General features: G+C 33.4%; 1 non-coding gene across 1 annotated transcript; it reads left to right on the top strand.

Moving 5' to 3' along the window:
* Positions 1 to 3,514: 3,514 nt before the first annotated feature.
* LOC128287329 (small nucleolar RNA R71) lies at positions 3,515 to 3,620 on the top strand. The gene has a single exon (XR_008278029.1). It is a non-coding gene; the product is annotated as a small nucleolar RNA R71 (small nucleolar RNA).
* The last annotated feature ends 14,688 nt before the right edge of the window (positions 3,621 to 18,308 follow it).

Genomic DNA, 18,308 nt, shown 5'->3' with positions numbered 1-18,308 from the left:
TCCGACTAGGGTCAATTTTGGGCTGTCACAGGTAATAACTTTTCATATTGACTGATGAGTGCTAAATTTGTTGTCCTTAAACACCTTGAGTGATTTGAGTGAATCTTTAGTGAGGATGTTGAATTCTATGATATTTTGAATCAAAGATGATTACTTAGATAAGGGGAAACACCTATGTTTTCGTGATAAAATGCTCAACTTGGAATGTTTGAAACTTTGATGTTCTTCTAGTTGAATTATCAATGTATGATTACTTATAGATTATTTTGAGATATTACTGATAGGAATTATAAGTTGAGAACAATGAATTCTTAATTGTGAATTGAGGATTTTGCTTGAGGACAAGCAAACGCTTAAATGTGGGAATATTTGATAAGTCGTAATTTATACATATTTTTATCCCATGCTTAGTACATTTTTTGGATGAATTATCATTAGATTTGTGGAATTTGATGCTCCTAATCCTTTAATTTCATGTTTTATACTTAGGTGAGCATAGGAGAGTAAAAAGAGCGAGAAACGGGCCAAAAACGGAGAAAATGGGTCAACGTGGGAAATCAACATGACCTGAACTTCCTCACACCGATAGACCACACGCCCGTGTCTTTTTAGCAGACTCTAACACGGCCTAAGCCACCCCACATAGGCGTGTCACTGTCGAGCCCAAGTCTAGTTCTATTTGGAAAAGGCCACTTTTAAGGGTTTGGAAGCATTCTAAAGCCTATATAAACACCCTAGAAGGGCACCTAGAGGGGAGACACGGAGTAGGGGGCAAGGAATTACTCGAAGAAATCCGATTGATCCATCTCAGAAACCGGATTCTCCTTCAAGACTGAAGATCTCCTTTCAATTTCCTTCAGGGGTTTTTGGGCTTTCTTTATGTTTTGTTATCATTATTCTTCTGAGATGTTTTCTTTTACACATATGAACTAAATCCCTTAAATACCTAAGGGGGATGAAACCTAAGACGGATCTTGTTATTATTTTCTAAATTATATGATAAATACTTGATTTGTTCTTAATTATGTGTTCTTAATTCTTACTTTAATATTTCAGGATATTGATTCAAGTATTGATGTGCTTATTCAGAGGAGCAAAAGTCTCTGTCTAAGAGTAGATCTAGCATAATTAAGTGGAGTTGATTGCACCCCTAGACATAGCGCGACATAAATCTGTCGGATTAGGGTCAAACCTAATAAGGGAATCCATAGATCAAGTTAATGCAACACTAGGGGTTTTAATTAGAAAGAGATTTCAATTAATCAACCTAGGGTTAGACGTTGTTAGTCTCAAAAGAGATAATAATATAAATTATGGATTTCTACGGATCGAGTCAAGTGAATAAATCTTCTAATTCAGAGTAAAATAACAAGTGAAGTCTAGGTGGATTTTCCCTTGGGTATTGTCCAAATCAAACAGTTTTCCCAAAAGTATTTCCCCAATTTACTTCCTATGCATTCTCAGTTTAGTTAATTAGTTTAGATAAAACAAATCCTCTTATTTTTAGGCTAGATAATAAAAAGAAGGTTAATACTAGTACTTTTAGTTCCTGTGGGTTCGACATTCCGGTCTTGCTATAAGCTATACTACTGATCGATAGGTGCGCTTGCCTTTATCGTGATAATAGTTAGTTTTCAAGTACGATCAATCATAAATAAAAAACTTATCATGAACATCAATTGGTTTAAGCAATGCTAGGATTTTTCAAACACACTACCATGTGACATCTCCTAATCTGACCATAACATCCAGGCTGGGTTTGGGGTGTTACATTAAATTGGTTCATTCTTCTTACATGCACATCATGGCGTTGCTTTGTTACTTCATTTTGTTTTCTTGGTTTCTCATTAACCTTTGGTTCACCATTCATCTAGTTTGTCGAGCTAACCATTCGTTCTTCACTTTCCCTTCAAGTTCCATTACTTTGAATAAAATATGGCTCCAAAAAATTTTTATGAGGGGTTTCTTATAAAGAACGTTGAGCCACATGATTACTAACATTAACATAACAATTTTTATCATCTTGTTCACTAGGGATTCTCACAAAATCACATTTTTGAAGAGTAATCTTCTCGTCACCTACACGAAGCACAAGTTCACCAGTACCCACATTAATAACAGTTCTAGCAGTGGCTAAAAGGGGTCGACCTATGATCATAGGTACTTCAATATCCTCGTCCAAGTCCAATATAACAAAATCAACAAGGAATATAAATTTATTCACTTTTATAAGTACATCCTGAATAATACCCCTACGATTTTTAATTGATTTATCCGCTAATCGAATACTCATCTTAATGGGTTTAGGTTCTCTAAGACCAAGTTGTTTGAACGTCTTATAAGGCATGACATTTTTACCAACCCCCAAATTAGCCAAAGCTTTTTCAACATTTAAACTACCAATGAGAAAAGGAATAGTAAAACTTCTTAGATCTTTAAGTTTGATGGGTAATTTGTTTTGGAAAATGGCCGAGCAAATTGTATTTAGCTCCACAGTCGACAAGTCGTCTAACTTCCATTTATTTGTTAATAGCTCCTTTAAAAAAATTTCATACTATGGCATCTACGAAAGGGCTTCAACAAACAGTAAGTTAATGTGAAATTTTTTTAAGAGTTCAAGATATTTACAATTTTTTTTACGGTCTATCTTCAATGTTGCTAGGTATGAAACTCATGGTTTGTGGTCTTTAATTATCAACTTATGCTCTTTCTTATTTTCCTCAACCTCATCACTTTTCATAACAACTTCTAGCTTCGACTTCTTTTTAGGCTCGACTGACCTTTCCACATTTCGAACAGTGATTGCATGGATTTGTTTCTTTGGGTTAGTTTCAGTGTTGCAAGGTAAGTTAACCTTATGTTCTTTTCGAAACAAGTTTGGCAAGCTATCCAATTTGATTTTCAAGCCCATGAATCGATGCTTGCTGATTTTCAGTGTTGTTTTAGTATTTTGAAATCGAGTTTTTGACACCAAAATAAATTTAGCCAACATCTCCTTAAGGTTTTGCTTCTTCTCTTGCTGAAAACCTAAAAGGGGTTGTGACTTTTGATTTCCTCGACCACCCCAAGAGAAATTTGGATGGTTCCTCCATCCTGCATTATAGTTATTACTATAGAGGTTATTTTGAAGTCTAGAATTGTTAACCATAAATTTTACTTTCTCATGTTCCATGCTAGAACCAAAGGGTAAGCATTCTGATTTAATTATCCCCACTCCACTCACATCACATTGTATTGCTTAATTCCCCTACTTAGAAAAATTCAAACTATCAATTTTCTTACCTATAACTTCAACCTGAGTTGCTAACATAGAAAATACATCAATATTAAAAACACTAGCTGATTTAATCAATTGCGTTCTCATGACTTGTCATTGATAGTTATTTAGTGTCATCTCCTCAGTAAACTCTTCAGTTATTTTATTATTCAGTGTTCAACCAGCTGCTGCATCAATTAGTTATCTAGTCAAGGATTAAAACCATTGTAGAAGGTTTGAAATTGCAATCACAAACTTAACCCATGATGAGGACACATTCTCAACAAATCCTTAAATCTCTCCCATACATCATATAAGTCTCTAAATCAATTTGAGAAAAAGAAGAGATGTTGTCCCTCAACTTAGCCATTTTAGCTGGTGGGAAGTACTTCAACAGAAGCTTCTCGGTCATCTAATTCCAAGTCGTGATAGAACCTTGTGGCAATAAATTCGACCACTGTTTTACCTTGCTCATCAAAGATAATAGGAACAACAGTAAGCGTATGGCGTCATCAGTAGCATCATTGGTCTTAAATGTGTTGCAAATCTCCAGAAAGTTAGTCAAAATGAGTATTCAAATCTTCATCTTGCAAACCATTAATTGAACATATTGTTGTACCATCCGAATTGTGTTCAGCTTTAGCTCGAAATCATTTGCAACAATAGTCGGTCTCGCAATACTCGATTCAGCCCCAATCAGAGTAGGTTTAGCATAATCATACATAATATGAGGAGCAAGATCTGCAGGAGGTAGCTGATTATTTTGATTATCACCCATCTCCCCAAAAATATCCATTTCTTCTTAATCATCTACTATATTTTGTTGACCTCACCTTGCTTCTTTAACCTCTCTACGATTTCTGCAAGTAGTCTTTTCAATCTCATTGTCAAAAAGTAATGGATCCAACAGGTTTCATCTAGTCATAAACCAAAAGAACCTGCCAGAAGCAAACAAACGAAAAATTAGAATGTAAAAATTAAATTAAAAACAAAAATATTAAAGTAAAAATAAAAATGGTTAAATTAATAGAAATAAAGTTTTCATAAAATTTTAGTCACAGGTAAAGGCACCAAAAACATGATGCAATCGTAAACCAACTGAAAATCTGACAAAGGCAAGTACACCTATGAATTAATAGTATAACTACAGTGACCAAAGATATCGTTCCCACAATGACTAAAATTACTAGCAATTATTTTCTTTCTATTATTTAACCAATAAATTGGAGTGATTGATTAAAAATAAGATTAACTAAATTAATTAACTACAAAACACGATAGAGAACAAATCAAGAAAATAATCAATTAACAACCAAGAACCAAAACAATTCCAAGGAAAGAATTCACCTATATTTCATCTGTTATTATAAATCTAAATTACGCAATTTCTTCACTTAGTATCATGATCCGTAAAAATCCCTAAATTATGTTAATATCTCCCTTCAAGACTAAGAGTAAAAAACTCTAGGTTAATTAATAGAAATTTCATTATAATTAAAACCTCTATTATTGCATAAACTCGATCTATGGATTCCCCTATTAGATTTGCCTCTAATCTAGTTGATTTATTCGTCCTATTTATAGGATTGCATGCAACTCCACTCAATTACGCTAGATCTACTCTTAAACAGGGTCTAGTCCTCCTTTGATTTAACTACATAAAACATGGATTAATAATCTAGAAATATCAAACCAAGAATTAAGCACACATAATTGAGAAAAAGATCCAAGTATTTAATGCATCAAAATAGAATTCAAATAACAGAATCCATCCTAGGGTTCATCTTCTTAGGTATTTGGAAAATTAGTTCATGATAGCAAATAAAAACATCTCAAAGACAGTATAACCATAAGAAACAAAGAAACTCATAAAAAATTTAAAAGAAATCAAAAGGAGATCTTCAATATTGATGGAAATTTGCTTAATAATCGGCTTCAATGATGTTTTTTGAGATGTTTTCTTGAGTATTCTATGACAGCTCTCTCATATCTTTTTATTTTTTGTCATCTATAGGTCTTAGAATGCCTGAAAAACCTTAAAAAGCACTTTTTCGAGTGTTTGGAGTGCAATTTGGGATTTTGACACAATCTAGCACGTGGTCGTGTGTCCCTTGAAACTTGCTCTGATTCGATTTTCGCACGTTTTTAACTTTTTTTCTCCCAAATGCTCTCCTAAGTATAGAAATATGAATTTAAAGGAATAGAAGCATAAATTTCACCATTTTAAATCGAATAATCATCCAAAAACACATTAAGAATGAAGCTAAAACATGTTACTTTTAGCACCTATCAAATATCCCCACACTTAAGCATTTACTTGTCCTCAAGCAAAATCCTCAACCCACAATCAAGTCGACTTCCCTCATTTTCATCACTAATGTTTCAAGATAATTTGCAAACAATCATGCATTGAAAATTCAACCAAAAGGACACTAAAGAATCAAGGCAACCAAGCTGAAATTTCTAAAGCACAAAGACATAGGTGTCTTCCCTTATTTAAATAATTACCTTAACTTCAAAATCAACAAGAATTAACACCCTCACTCAAGATCACTCAAAGCACTCAAAGTGTTTCAAATATTGTGCACTCAACAGTCGAACGAGAAATGTTATTACCATATGCTTGCTTAAAAATCAAATCTCAACCATTATAAAATGAGATGATACACCAATCAAAAGGTCTTTAAACGGTTGTAATGGGGCTTAGGTTAAGAGTCTAAAAAAGGTAAGAAAAGTTGGTTTTAATTAAGATCTAGTTGATAAATTATCAAACTAGAAAAAAAATACAGTTGCTAAATTAAAAGAAATTACATCAACAAGAATAATCACGTTTAATAAGAGTTTATGGTAATGGTGATGAAAAATTGTCACAATTTTTAGAATGTCACAAAAACATTTCCCACCAAAAGTTTTTAGCGGTAATTTTTAGCGCCAAACATATAATGATGTAAAACTATGATTTCTTTATTAAAAAGTTTCTTATAAAATATACCATTAATCATTAAACGTGATAATTATTTATTTTCATCACGTTTAATATATATTTTGTGACACTAATTTAAGTGCCACTTAATAAATTCATCATTACTTAATAAAATACATGATGAATAAATAACATTATTTATTTATATAAAATATTATTATATTTATTTATATAAAATATTATGATGTTACTCATAATGTTGTATAAAGTTAAACTTTTAGTGATTTAAGAATGTGTCATTATATTTGCTTTATAGTAGTGACAAACCAAAAGTGTTATTTAAAAACTATTTACGAACCAAACATCAAGTAAAAATTTTCTATTATGATTCTTAAAATTGTCAACCAAATATAAAATAAAAAATAAAAGTGACAAATCAACATGTTTATTATGTTAAACTTTTTTCCTAAAAAAATATATGTCACCTTTTATGTATTACAAATATGATAAATCAAAATGTCATTACCAAAACCTATTAATAATAGTGATACAAAAATAAACAATTTGAAAATAAATAATAATTTTTCACAAATAAGAATTCCAATTGGTGACGATGGGAAATCGTCTAAATTTTTTAGAAATGTCACAAAAACATTTCCTACCAAATCTTTTTTAGGTAAATTTGGTGCCAAACATATAGTGACATAAACTATGGAGATATGCCTCGCATTTTGGACAAAACAGTGTGTGAAGTCGCAATGAGAAAGTGGTCTTCATCCCGACAAGTAGTCATCATCACGACGAGAAGAAATCCCTCGTCCCGACAACGCGATCCTTTTTGTCCCGATGTCATGATGCCACGTGACAACGTGCAGTTCAAGTTTTTCGGCTTTTCTTTTCCCAGATAAACTCTATTTCTAGTTTCCCACTCTGATTAATCAAGGGTTATTGTAGTCATATATGCTACGAATTCCAGCCTATAAATAGGCCTTAGTTGCTCTATGTTTTACACAACATAAATATTTAGATTTGGAGAATTTTGTTCTTTGTTCTAAAGGATTTTTCTTGTGGAGCTTTGGGTTTTCCTTAATTCTCTCCATCATTTATACTTTCCTTTATTATAGTGAAATCTCCTTTTGCTCCTAGTTTTTTTATCCTCTTTTGAGAAATTTTTCCATGTTAAATTTTGCATGTTCAGTATTTTCAATTTTATTTTATTTACTTGTTCATGGTTAGTCTTGTTAACTTAGGTAGAGAATATTAGAGACCAAAGGAGGATGTCATGGATTACATTCAATGTTTTAGAGTGAAAGTTTTACATGTGCAAGCAAATCATGATGAAAAGCAATTAGTTAAAATATACATCCAAGGTATGTTTGATGAATTCCAACTTTCCTTGCAAAATTACTCACTACCTTCTTTTTCTAGCTTGGTAAAGGCTACGAGAAGAACTTGTAATACTATCATGGGAAATAAGTGATGAACATCAGTTTCATCATAAAGAAGGAGGATTATTTGCTTCAAATTGAGAAAATTTATTTAAGAAACCTAAACTTAGTTTCCACCATCATTCTCACGCTTTACGGAAAAAGTACTTGAACTTTTGAATGGGTGAATGAAGGTAGTGTTTGTCTAACTAGTGTTGCATTCCAACCTACTAATGGAGAAAAATCTAGCTCTGTGTATTGTAATTTCCATAGGATTTTTGGACATCCTACACATGATTTTAATACTTTAAGAAAAAATTACCACAGAAAAATGATAAGCAACTACGTAATGTTTAAAAGGTGTGTATTTCAATTTAACAGACCTTATTTATGGTTTTACATGTGTTTGAAATTTTTTTATTGATATCTAAGTACATACTTACAAGCTTGAAATGTCAACTTGATGTTCTGAATTTTCATGCTTGGCCAATTCAACTAATTATTCTACATAAGTATGTTTAATGGGAAGTCGACTATTGTGGTCAAAGTGCCACTTTCATTACTTTTCCAAATACAAATTCATTTAGTGGAGAAGTTGATCGTTTTGGTCAAGGCACCATTTTTGTTACTTTCTCGATTACAACTTCTTTTAGTAGAGAAGTCGATCATTTTGATACATGCATCACTCCCATCACTCTCTTAAAATAAAAGTGGAGAAGTTAACCATTATGGTTAAAACATCACTTCTATTACTCTCCCAAAATACAAGTTATCTTGGTAAAGAAGTTGATCATTGTGGTCAAAGTGCCAGTTTTGTCACTCTCTTGCGTGCAATTACATCTAATGGAGGAGAAGACTATAACGGTCAAAGCATCACTTCCGCCATTCTCAAAAAATATAAATTCTTCTATAAAAAAAGCCACTCCTTGTGGTTATGCGTCACTTTTTTTACACTCCTAGATACATTTTCTTAATGGATAAGTTGATCATTGTGGTCAAAATACCACTTCCATCACTTACCTAAAATACAAATAATCTTAGTAAAAAGTCGACCATTATGACCAAAACACTACTTTTTTCACTTATATATATATATATATATATATATATATATATATATATTCTACCAACAAAATAGTTAACATTATTCTTAAAAATGCTTTCTATGGTAGATACAAAATTTTACAAAACAACTAAAAGCTAAGTATACCTTCCAGTTTCACAATTTTAAAGACATTGAATTCTAAGTTATTACATAATTGAAAAGTAATTGTAGCACAGTAAATGCTTTAGTTCTTTAGATAGCAGCTAATGATCAATTTTAAAGTATATTTTCTCCTTATTATGACAACCTTAGGAGATATGATCACTATACCTCGCATGAATATGTTATTTCATGAGATTGTTCCCATAAACATTCATTCTACCTTGTGTGATTATTCCTCACTAGATGCTAAAATTCATATGCCTATCCAATAGATATACTTAATACTCTAAAAAATCATATGCCTAATATTAAGGCGTGATTAATATATTATATAATTATTTATGTAAAAAATTCAAACTGGAAGTTTTAGAATAAATTGTAAGTATATATATTTTATAATACATTTTATTGTTAATCAATTCTAGACTATTTTATATATGTTAACAACAGTTTTGTGAAGTATGTCTCGCATTTCAAAGAAAACAATAAGTGACGTCTTAACGAGATAAAGCTCGGCATCGTAACGAGAAGCCACTATCACAATGAGAATGAAGTTTTTATCTCGATGACGTGACACTTATCACGACAACATGAATGCCACATCACGACATGGCGACATGTTCCTCAAGTTTCTCAATTTTCTTCTCTCAGTGAAACTCTATTTTGGTTCCCCCACTTAAACTCTAATTAACCTATAGATATTCTAGTTATAAAAGCTATGAATTTCAACCTATAAATTGGCCTTAGTTACCTTAGGTTTAATATATAAAAAAATAAAACAATTAAAAGAGAATTTTATGTTTTGGTTTGAAAGGGTTTTTCTTTTAGGGTTTTAGGTTTTCTTTATTGTGACTCTCTTTATCTTGAACTTTTCTCTTATTAGAGAAATCTCCTTTTGCTCATGTTTTTTTATCCTCTTCGGAGTAGTTTTTCCACGTAAAATTTGTGTGTTCGATATTTTCAATTTCATCATTATTATTCTTGTCCGTTTCTTACACAGGTTTATCCGTGGTTCAATTTTTACATTCAACCCATCCTTGAGAAGCTCGATGGAATCACAAATTTTAATCTGTGGCAAGTTCATATAACAACAATACTGATCAAGAATGGACTGAAAAAAATCATTACAAGGAAGAAACTCGTGGATGCAAACTAGCCAGAATGGGAAGTGCTTGATGAAAAAGCTTTATCTGCAATTCAACTATGCCTTACAAACAATGTGTTACAGAAGGTATTGATAAAGGAAACAATATTTGCGTTATGAAGAAAACTGGAAGCGTTATACATAATGAAATCTCTAGCCAACAGGTTAGTGTTAAAATAACGTCTCTACACATTCAGGATGGTTGAAGGTGATTCCACTAAGGCTAACATAAGTGAGTTTGTTACACTTCTCAATGACCTAAAAAATCTTGATGCAAATGTCAACGACAAGGATCAGACTATGTTGTTGTTGTGTCATTTACCTCTTTCTTACAAAACTTTCAGTAAGACCCTGATTTATGGGAGAGATAATCTCTCGTTTAATGACGTGAAGGGAAATCTACTAAGCAAAGACAAAATCGATAACGAGATAGCCCAAATAAAAGGTCAAATGGGCAAGCCTCAATTCTAGTTGCAAGGGGCAGATGATAACTCTTGAAAAGAGTTATATTGCAAGCCTCTAAACTTGATTAATTATTTGTATTTAAGTGGTTATATTTACATTTTTAGGAAATTTTTGTAACATTTCATCATGAAGCTTGGATTGTACTTTCAATGTTTCTATATGTTATTTTTGTTGGTGGAAGAAAATGAATTGTTTATGTTTGTAGTAGGTGTAAAAAAGAAGAAAAGAAATGAATGAGTGAAGTTTTATCATGGCCAAAGGTTGGACAGATTTCCAGTATAAATGCCATGGCAATTCCAGGAAGATGCTGACACAGCACTCAGTCCTTGTCACTCTCAGCTAGTTGGACGTGTACCGAAAAAATTCGCCTAAAAAAGAGGGAGAAAAATGTGTGTTGAGAGGGGGGACCTACCCTATAAAAGAGAAAAGAGAGGAGAATTCTACAGACAGAGGATTTATATAAGAATTGAGGAGCGGTTCTTCTTCTCCAAAAAAAACTCGTGTAAAAAACCTAGAGAAAAGAAGAAAGGGTAACAACTAAAGCACAGAATAAAGACGCAAGAAAGGGGACGAAGCATTCAACCCTAGGTCTTCCACTATATTGCAGCACTAGAGTTGGGAGCTGATTTAGCGAAAGCTTTCTGAAATTCTTCCTTTATTATCTTGATTATTTTTTGGGGATTTTTAACTGTTAAATGATGTTGTTGAATGATACCTTTATTTTGGATGTTGATTTTCAACCTATAAGCTAATCTCATCAAGTTAGAATTACTTGATGAATATTTATTTCCATTAATGATCAGGCAATATTTTGACTAGATCTACTGTTTCATTCGATTTACATTATTTTGAATGCATGTCTCTAGACAAAGATGGATGTATGGTATGTTCACAAACTTGATTTAATTTTAAAAAGGTTAGATTAGTTGGATTGTGATCGAATGATAAATGAGTGCTCGAAAGAATATTCGTAGCACTCTAGACATAGAGTTGTGCTATGTATAGAGTAAGAAAAAAAAATATTGGGTATCATCCTTGAAGCTTGTAGACATAAAAAGCCTTAGGATTGGTAGCTTGCAATCTGGCTCTTAAAAGAAGCAAATTACTGTAGTTAGATTCTAAGCAGTAGACTGGTTAAAACTTTGCCAAGGCATTATTGTGTTATAAGGGTGTAATTTGAGTAATTCCAACCTTCACATTCAACAGTGTTTTCCTCTCAACTTTGTCTCATTACGTTGCCACAACATTTTAAGTTAGTTATCTTATTTTAATATTGCATAAGTGGTTATCCTTTACACATTTTGTTATTCTATTTTCTTTTGCCATAGCTTGATTCATATAATTCATAGTGATAACATAACCAAATTAATCATAACCGATCCCTGTGGAGACGATCTTACTTACTACTTTATTACTTGATTCGACGTGTATACTTGCACATTCGCATATTATTTCATAGGCGACAAGTTTTTGGTGCCATTGTCGGGATCGTCAATTTGGTGAACTTCGGTTTGTTATTATTAATTTAATTTTTTTAGTTTTAGCTTATTGAGTTGTTTTTTTTTTCTTTTTCAAGTTTGTTGCTAGTTTATGAGTAGAGATATTCCCGAGAACTAAGAATATTATTTTTATCCTGAAATTGAGAGAACCTTGATTAGAAGAAAAGCATTGCGAGAGATGGAAAGGATTGGAAATGATCTAGATAGAGAAGATCCATTACATCTGAATGGTAAGGATGCTGATATTCCTCGTGTGATAGGTGATAGAGACAGACCCATTAGAGAACATGTAGTGCCTATTTTGGATTACCTACTGAAGATCTACAACTGCACTTAAGACGCTTTTTTGAGGTTTATTATTCATTCAGGCAACAGGGTGTTCCTAAATATGCCCTGAAACTCAAGTTATTTCCTTATTCATTGCGAGCTCGTGCCAGAGCATGGTTAAATGCTTTGCCATCAAGAGCAGTAGCATCTTGGAATGAACTTTGTCAAAGGTTTTTGTTGTGATACAACTCTCCAAACATGAATGCCAAGTTAAGAAGTGAAATTACATCTTTTCAGCAATCCAAGGATAAGACGTTATATAAAGCTTGAGAGAGATTCAAAGAATTACTTAGAAAATGGCTGATACATGGTTTCCAAAATTGGACATAGATGGAAATGAATTACAACGGATTAAATGTACATATAAAGATGGTAGTTCATGCATCTACCAATGGCACTTTGCTAGATAAATCATACAATGAGGCATATGAAATTCTGGAAAAGATAGCTAACAATGATTATGAATATCCGACTACAAGAGTGGGTACACACAGAAAAGTTGTTGGAGCAATGGAGCTTGACATGATCACCTTATCAATAGACCAGGTATCATCTCTAGCCAATGTGATTAAAACATTAAAGAGACCAGCTGCAATGCAGGAAATGAAAGTAGCCAACCTAACATGCATTTATTATGGGGAAGATCATGTTTTTTATGAATGCCCATCGAACCCAGCCTCAGTATATTACATGGAAAATTTCAATCAGAATAGTAATCCATATTCCAGTACATATAGTCTAGGGTGGAAACAACATCCCAACTTTAGCTAGAGTAATCAAGGATTGGGAAATTCCACTAATGTTGCTCAATAGAATGTCATAAGTGCACCACTTAGATATAATCAAACCATGCCACAGCAAAATGTTAAACAAAGTTCAGCATCATCTTATTCATCGATGGAAGCCGTATTGAAGGAATATATGGCCAAGAAAGATGTTGTAATATAAAGTCAAGCTGCATCACTAAGAGCTTTGGAAATCAAGTAGGCGTGATTACCAGTGCATTAAGTTCAAGACCCTAAGGAGCATTACCAAGTGATACTGAAAATTCAAGATCTCAATGGGAGGAGCATTGCAAGGCCATTACACTCAGAAGTGGTACTCAACTACCTGGAGTTATTAATGATCTTGTTGTTGAAGAGGATAGCTCAGATTTTGCACATGTAACGAATTCAAAACCATTCATGGAACAGTCTGCAACTGAGAAAGTCAAACAAAACAATGTTGAAGTAGAATCAACTCGTGTTGCCAATAAGAATGCCACGGTAAAACATCCGTAACAAGTTGAAGGAAGGCCATCGCCACCTTTTCCTCAGCGATTTCAGAAGTCTAAGCAAGATTTTCAATTCAAAAAAATTTTGGATGTCTTGGAAAATCTTCATATCAACATATCGTTAGTGGAAGCATTGAAGAAAATGCCAAATTACGTTAAGTTCATGAAGGATATTTTGTCAAAGAAGCGATAATTAAGCGAATTTGAAACTGTTGCTCTCATTGAAGGGCGCACAACAATGTTGATGAACAAATTACCTCCAAAGTTGAAGGACCCAAAGAGTTTTACTATCCCTTATTCAATTGAAAACCATTATGTTGGCAAGGCATTATGTGATCTAGGTGCAAGTATAAATTTAATACATATGTCTGTTTTCAGGAAGTTAGAAATTGGGAAGGCAAGACCTACCACTGTCATGCTGCAGCTAGTAGATAACTCCTATGTGCTGGTAAGAGTTGATAAATTTGTTTTTCCAGTAAATTTTATTATTCTATAGTGTGAAGTTGATAAAGCGGTACCAATTATTCTTGGTAGACCTTTTCTAGTAATAGGTAGAACTCTTATTAATGTGCAGAAAGGTGACTTAACAATTAGGGTCAATGATCAACAAATAACCTTTAATGTTTTTTATGCCATGAAGTGTGCAGATAAAAATAAAGAACTTCATGCAATTGGATTTTTTGACTTAGCAGTAGAGGAAGAATTTGCAAAGTTATGTCACAGCAATTCTGATGATGATGGAGACCTATTTGAACTAGCTAAAGAAGAACTGATTAGTGAACTTGGTGAACTTATGGAGACCAAGCAATTTAAGTGTCGACAATGGAGGAGTTTCGAACCTTTAAATTTATCAAATCATTCTTTCAAACCTCCTAGACCTTCCATAGAAGATCCTCCTACTTTGGAGTTAAAGCATTTATCGTTACACTTAAAGTATGCCTACTTGGGAGACAATAACACGTTTTTAGTAGTCATATCTGCAGAATTGACACCTTATCAAGAGAAGAAATTATTAGAAGTTTTGAAGAAATTTAAGAATTGATATAAAGGGAACCAGTCTTGCTATTTGCATGCATAAAATTCTACTAGAGGATTGCCAAAGAAAGTATATTGAGCAACAAAGAAGATTGAACCCTATTATGAAGAAAGTCGTTAAAAAGGAGATTATTAAATGGCTTGATGCTGGAATAATATACCCTATTTCAGATAGTTCATGGGTGAGCCCTGTTCAATGTGTACCAAAGAAGGAGGTGTCACTATAGTTAGCAATGACAACAACAAACTCATCCCAACTCGTACTATCACAGAATGGAGAGTATGCATGGACTATCATAAGCTTAACAAAGTAACTCGAAAGGACCATTTCCTTTTTTCGTTCATCGATCAAATGTTAAATAGACTAGCAAGGAAAGCCTTTTGTTACTTCTTGAATGAAAACCAGATTGTCATAGCTTCTACTGATCAAGAAATGACCACTTTCACATGTCCATACAGAACCTTTGCTTTCAGAAGAATTTCATTTGGGTTGTGCAATTCCCTAGCAACATTTAAGCATTGTATGATGGCAATATTTTCAGATATGGTGAAGAAATTCTTATAAGTTTTCATGGATGACTTCTCGATGTTTGGCGATACTTTTGAAGGTTTGAAGAACCTGAAGCTAGTTCTTTGTCATTGTAAAGAAACAAACCTTGTCCTGTATTGGGAGAAATGTCATTTCATGGTATATGAAGGCATTATTCTGGGTCATAAAATTTCACTACAAGGGATTATCGTAGACAAAGCAAAGATTATGGTTATTGAGAAATTACTACCACCTACCGCGATTAAAGGCATTTAAAGTTTCCTTAGCCATGCAGGATTTTATTAACGCTTTCAAGTTTGATGAGTCTTATTTATGAGCATTTGAAAAATTAGAAAAGCAACTAGTGCAAGCACCAATTTTCATAACACCAAACTGGACACTACCTTTTGTACTCATGTGAGATGCCAGTGATTTTGCTATAGGAGCAGTGCTTGGGCAAAGAACAGATAAAGTATTTCATGCCATTTATTATGCAAGCAGAACCATGACAGATGCGCAGCTGAATTACACGACTACTGAGAAGGAACTATTGGCTGTGGTATTTGCATTTGACAAATTCAGATCTTATTTAGTTGGTACCAAAGTTACAGTTTAGCTATTTGATCAAAATGGCCCAAAAAAATAAATAATTATATAAATGACCCAAGTTCAAAAACAATCACCCAAATAACTTGAAATGAATAGTAAATTAGGGTGGGGGGACTTAAATGGCCGGCACCACCTAGAGTATTGTGCCAATTATCACCTAATAATTTTTTCAAGTGTTAAAAAAATATTTTTTGAGGCTGGGGGACCAAAATGGTCGGCAGCCTCATACTTTTTTTCCACATGTATCATACTGGTATATTTTACACGAGTATTTGAAAAAAAATTTGGGTTAGGGGACCTTGATGGCCGACACCAAATTTACAGATTAAAAAATACTTTTTTGGGTACTGACCAACTGATGGCCGGCACCCACTTTTTTAGAAAAAAATATTTTGGGGTTGGCAGTACTAGATGGCCGACTTCAGCTTTCCCGAAAACTGAATTTTTTTCGTATGTTGGGACACTGATGGTCGGCATCCTTGTAGAATGTTCGTGTTTTCTTATATTATTATTTGTGTAATATTATTTGTTGGAATTATATATTTTTGACTTAATATTTGTACTATGCCAGACTTAATATTTTATACTATGCCAACTTGATAATTGCGATAAAAATATAAGAAAACACGAACATTCTAGAAGGACGCTGGCTATCTAGTACCCCAAACCCCAAAAAAATTTTTCTAAAAAAGTGAGTGCCAGCTATTAGTTGGCCAGCACCCAAAAAAATTTATTTTTTAATATGTAAATTTGGTGTCGGCCATCAAGATCCCCTAGCCCAATTTTTTTTTTCAAATACTTACGTAAAACATACCAGTATGATACATGTGGAAAAAAAGTATGAGGGTGCCAGCCATTTAGGTCCCCCAGCCTCAAAAAAATATTTTTTTTAACACCTGAGAAAATTATCAGGTGATGATTGGCATAATACTCTAGGTGGTACTGGCCATTTAAGTCCTCTTACCCTAATTTACTGTTCATTTCAAGTTATTTGGGTGATTGTTTTTGAACTTGGGTCATTTATATAATTATTTATTTTTTTGGGCCATTTTGATCAAATAGCCTTATAGTTTATATGGGTCATTCTGTGATTAAGTATTTGGTGACCAAGAAAGATGCCAAGCAAAAGGTTAATTCAGTGGATCTTACTTCTACAGGAATTTGATCTTGAAATTCGAGTTAAGAAGGGAACTGAGAATCAAGTGGCTACTCACTTGTCAATGCTTGAAGCAGGTAATAAAGATGCTAATATCCAACTCATTAAGGAAGATTTCGTAGATGAGCAACTGCTGGTTGCCACGGCATTACCTTGGTATGCCAATATCATTAATTTCTTAGTAAGTGGGTTACTGCCACTCGAGCTCAACAGTCAGAGACGAATGAAATTTCTACATAATGCAAGCAATATTATTGGAAAGAGCCATTTTTATTCAAATATTGTGCAGATCAAATAATTCAACTGTGTGTTCTAGATGACGAGATTCAGAGTATTTTACACCACTATCATTCTACACCGTATAGAGGACACTTTAGGGGAACGCAAACTGCGACAAAAGTTATCCAATCTGGCTTTTATTGGTCAAGCATGTTTCAAGATGCTCATGAATTTTTCCAAGCTTGTGATCATTGTCAAAGAACCAGGAACCTCTCAAGGAGGCATGAAATGCCGCTGTAAAATATTTTAAAGGTTAAGTTATTTGATGTGTGGGGAATCAATTTTATGTGTTCATTTCCACCTTGTTAGGGAAACATGTACATACTTGTCGCTATAGATTATGTTTCCAAGTAGGTAGAAGTTGTCGCTCTCCTTACGAATGATGCCAAATCGGTACTGAAGTTCTTGCATAAGAATATTTTTACTAGGTTTGGTACACCTTGGGCACTTATTAGTGATGAAGGCTCCCATTTTCATTACAAATTAGTTGCTACTGCCTTGACAAGATATAGGGTAAAGCATAGGATTGCCCTGGCATACCACCCTCAAACAAATGGACAAGTTAAAGTCTTTAATAGAGAAATTCAGCAAATTTTGGAGAAAGTGGTGGATCCAACTCACAAAGATTGGTCATCAAAATTGGATGAAGCTTTATGGGCATATCGTACTGCGTTCAAGACACCATTGGGAATGTCACCATTCAAGCTAGTATATGGAAAACTTTGTCATTTGCCTATTGAACTTGAACACAAGGCATTTTGGGCAATTAAGAAACTGAACATGGATTGGATTAATGCTGTCAATAATCGACTATTGGTACTGAATGAGATGGAGAAGTTCATAACTCAGGCTTATGAGAATACCAAACTATATAAAGAAAGGACAAAGAAATGGCATGATAGGAAGATTTTGCCTCGACAATTTGACCCTAGACAACAGGTGTTGTTGTTTAATTCCAGGCTGAAATTGTTTCCTGGCAAATTGAAGTCTCGTTGGCCTGGCCTACTTGAGATAGTGCATGCCTACCCTCATGGAGCAGTAGAAGTCAAAGATGGCAAGACTGGCCTTAATTTCAAATTTAATAGCCAACATTTCAAGCATTATTGGGTGTCCCTATAACTCAGGATAAACATTCCATTACTTTTCAAAATACTTAAATTCCCACCTCTGCATGAGTTT

Source organism: Gossypium arboreum, chromosome 13 (assembly GCF_025698485.1).
Source record: "Gossypium arboreum isolate Shixiya-1 chromosome 13, ASM2569848v2, whole genome shotgun sequence".
Lineage (NCBI taxonomy): Eukaryota > Viridiplantae > Streptophyta > Magnoliopsida > Malvales > Malvaceae > Gossypium > Gossypium arboreum.
The sequence above is the reverse complement of the archived record's forward strand: the minus strand, read 5'-3'. Positions and strand labels throughout refer to the sequence as shown.